This window comes from Corvus brachyrhynchos, unplaced genomic scaffold (assembly GCF_000691975.1).
Source record: "Corvus brachyrhynchos isolate BGI_N302 unplaced genomic scaffold, ASM69197v1 scaffold32, whole genome shotgun sequence".
NCBI classification, from domain to species: domain Eukaryota; kingdom Metazoa; phylum Chordata; class Aves; order Passeriformes; family Corvidae; genus Corvus; species Corvus brachyrhynchos.
In genome coordinates this window covers 16,434,165-16,438,469 of record NW_008237919.1, presented here as the reverse complement: position 1 = coordinate 16,438,469, position 4,305 = coordinate 16,434,165, and positions in this window count along the sequence as shown.

Here is a 4,305-nt window from a genome sequence, read left to right as displayed (position 1 = left end):
CGGCAGCTGCCCCCCGCTCTCCCTCTCGCCGTGCTGTGATCCCTGTCCCCCTCCACACCTGCCCTGTCCCGGGGGGACAGCAGGAAGGGGATGCGGAGATGCCCCCCGGCCGCTGCCCCGGTTTAGGGGATGTTCCCCCACGCCCGCCTCGGCGTTCATAGAAAGCGGAGCCCGGTCGGGGCAGTGTGCGCAGAGCCGCTTTGGGTTTCTCCCTCGTTTGTATCTTCTTTTCGGTGTGACCCCCGTGGTCTCCCGGCTCGGTTGTGAGCAGACACCTTCCCGACAGCCAGGCCGAGGGTTCCCGGGTGTTTACGCGGCCGCAATTAGGAGCTGAGACTTGACACTGCCCAGAGGCCCTGCTGGGGATGTGTGTAAACAATAATAAATCAAGCGCTGGTTTTATCCCCAAGTATTGCCTCAATGAGCCACAAGTCCCAGGTCTCATGGAGCAGTCCATGGCTTTCCTTCATTCCCACCACGCTGGAGTCTGTCAATTAACAATATAACATTATAAGTAGTTAACACATTCGTGATAATTCTCTGTATAGCTTATTGCTATTTTTAAAAATAATTTATTAAATATTTTCCGTAGTCTTAAATGGTCATATGTAGTGTAATTTTAGAGACAGGTCACAATATTAATTTATTTTTTTAATCTGCTGCTGCTGAAGTTTTTGGTCCCTTTTTGCAGTTTTGTCTGAGTAAATGACTGGTGTGGTTTAGGGAGGAAGAATCCCAGAGTGGATCTTTCCCAGCACCGTGCAGCTTTCCCCACCCCCATGCCAGAGTCAGGCACCCCTTCCACTATCCCAGGTTGCTCCAAGCCCCATCCAGCCTGGCCTTGGACACTTCCAGGGATCCAGGGGCAGTCACAGCTTCTCTGGGCAACCTGTGCCACGGCCTCACCAGTCTCACAGTAAATATTTTCTTCCTAGTACGAGACACTGGTATGAAACCCTTCAAAGTGAATGAATTGCTGGTTTGTAGGCTTTTTGGTTTTTTAAGACATGCACTTGAGAGCTGCCCAGGCAAGATTCATTTTTGTCCTTAACCCTCTTTGGAATAGGTTGTGTGCATTCCATTAAACAGATCCCAGGAACAGGGAACATGGGCATTATGTTCTGGATGGTGGAAAACACTTGGGCTAAGATCCTGTGGAGGATAGCAAGAAGGTGTAGGTCACTTTCAAAGTATGCTAAATATCTCATTTTTTTTTTTTAAACTAAAAAAATCCTTTCTTAGCTTTTACAAAAAACGTGCACATATAGTTAGTTTCTAATTTCATTCTCAAGTGTGCTCTTGCACAAAGTTTCACTGTAGATTGTTTGATGAGGAGAATTGTAGCAGCTATGGCTTAGGATAGCCACAGATCTTGCTGTTCTCCCTACTGTGAATACACTCAGGTTGTTCCCTGTCCTCTATGGGATGTCATCTGTTTATGGCCTGCCTGTGCTATGGGGTTATATCCCTTTAGCTATATTTGTATGTGTGGTTGAAGTGAGATGGCTTCTGCAGCTGGATGGCGTCCTGGTCAGTCCCTGTTAGCTGTATGTGTGAGTTTTATGGATTACACTGAAAGGGGAAACAAATTGTTGTGATTGTATCAGAAATCCATCCTTACATGTATTTCCAGACAGTGTCATTGCTACACTATCAAGAACAGCAAGTGCGTTTTGAGTGCGTTTTCTGTCACATAAAATTGCAGATTTATCCTTTTCCGAGTCTGTGTGTAGCCACATATAGAATCATTGCATTCAAGTTTTCAAACATTTCTGGGGGAAAAAAAATCCCCCAAACAATTCACATAGTCTATTCAAAATAATTCTAATTATTTTTTTCATATATGTCCTATCTTCAGTTTATTTTGTAAACTGTACAGTATATTTTTACTCTTGACTGTCACTGCTTGACATATTTTCCTGTTATCTCATAATTAAAGTATCCCCAGGAAAACTTCAGTGTAGGTTTCACTGTGTTTTCTTTACATAATCTCCAGTTCAGTGGTGAAAGGCAGAGCTCAGTGTGCTTCAGTCACAGGGTGAAGATGAGAAGTGTAGGAACTGTTGTGCTGCACTGGGATTTTGGAGGCTCAGATCATTTCTCATTGGTCTCCTCAGTGGGTTTGGGCCATGCATTTTTTTTTTTTTAATCTGTGCTTGTGTGTATTGCTGGGCTGAAATTTTTCTTGTTACCATTTCCCATGTGCTGATAGAAAACCCAAGAATTCTTTACATTTTGAGTCCATTGTTGTTGTTTTTAGGGTTGGTGGAGATTTTATTTTGTATTTGGAAATTTCACTTTGGCATGTAAAAAGTCAAGCTGGGATTAAGTAATTTATAGCCTTGATTTGTACTCTTAATACAATTTGGAATATCTGGGTTAAATAAAAATAACATTTTAAAGCTAAGTCCCTGCAGTCTTCCATGATAGGACTGAATGAATGAAATATAAATTTAAATTTATTTTAAATGCTTTAGTCTTATAAAATGGATAGTCTTCTACAAGCTGTAATTTCTTCTTCAGAATTTTGCTTTCCAACTGTATTTTTCTGTGTTGTAAATGCAGTGCTCTAATAAAGCCCTGATAATTCTGATTGCTACCACAGCAAGTTTAGAAGTGTTCAGGAGCAGTTCAATTTCCTGGAAAAGAGTAACTCTTTGGTGAAATTAAGCCGTGTATTAGTGGCCGAGGGTGAACGATCACAGAACCACCACTGTGGCAGTGGAACTGCCTGTTTTAATGGCCATGTTAATGTCCTGAATGAAGCAGTCCAAATTGTATTTCAGAATATTATGTCGTGGTCTGGGAGCCAAATGTTGCCTCTGCAAAACTGGCACATCTGTGAAAGCTTACAGTAAAGCAGATTAGTATTTTTATTTTGGTGTAAGTAAGACCAAATGCAATTTTTTGTGTGAAATTAAAAATGTTGCAAATGTTACTTCTCTCTCTCTCTCTTGCAGCAGCAGCTGGTTACTTCAGTCTCACTTGTTCAAAGAGTCTATAGGTTTAAAAATGAGAAGTCTCAGAGGGATTTATTTTGCCACAGCTCAGTGCTGTACAAAATGTAAAACAACTTACTGCTCTTCTAAGCAAGAGGATGCCAAGAGCAAGGAGAAAAAGCTGCTGATGGAGTTCTTTCATTTGCTTACTTGGTGCCAGATGTTGCCAAAATCTTGTACCCAGCCCATTCTAGATCTCCCCAAGGGAACTGAACACTAAAATATTCACACCTGTAGCGGGTTCTTCACTTTGTTCACTGAGGCGGTTTCATACCAGACCTGTGGAACACGGGACTCATGAGGTGGAACTGGGGGTGGGGTAGAAAGTGAAATAATGGCACCACGGATCTGGAAATGCCAATTTTGTTGTTACGGAGCTGTGACACATTTTTATGAAGTCGGTGAGGGGCAGTAACTTGGTTCCCCTGCCAGCAGCAAGGGGATACCACGTCATGTATGGCACTGAGAGGCAAAAGTTGGTGTTAGAAAGGGAATTAAAACTTAGGTCTTGTTCTCGCATGGTTGGTTCCTATCCTTCACAGGAACACATTGTTTGGGGTTTGATGTGGCAGCTGCTCCAGGCCATGGTGTTCTCATTTTTTAGTACCTAGGTGTACAAAAGAGGTATTTGCTATTAAACCTGAGGGCCATTTAAGTACACCGAGAGTCAAAAGGTGATTTTTGAAAATGGGAGTTGAGTGTGATAATCACTGACTGTCCCTTACCCCGCTGTGCCCAGAGATCTGCAGCTCTCTCTTCTGCAGCTGATGGGAAATTCAGGCAAAAAAGTAGAATATGGCAGCTTACTTCTGGTTACTGAAATAGGGATCCATTTCTTTTAAACCTCCAAATTCCAATATATCTTATTGGTGAGCTTTTGGAATTGCCTGTGTTTTTTCTTGAGGGCAGAAGAAGCTAGGAAGTGTGGCTATACTTCACATCCTGCTTGGTTTTTTACGACTTACATAGCAAACAAAGCAAAGGGAAAAGGATATTATCATATTTACTGAAAAATAAAGTCCAAGCCTTTTATATTCTAAGGAAACAGAGGCAATTAGAGAACAGAAATTGCAGCTTTGTACGTGTTTAACGTGCCTAGAGAACGGGGGAATGAAAATGTGTGTGCTGTGTTGTACGTTTTTGTAACTAAAGAACTTCTGGGTTAGTTTGTGATCGCTTAATTTAGGTGTTCTAGCCCAGTTTTCTGCATTCTAGGCCATATTAGCAGCAATATCAGAAAGAAGATTACCTGGTTATCTTTATTATTATTTTGAGGGGTTTATGTAGTTTAGTTGTTAGTCCTGCT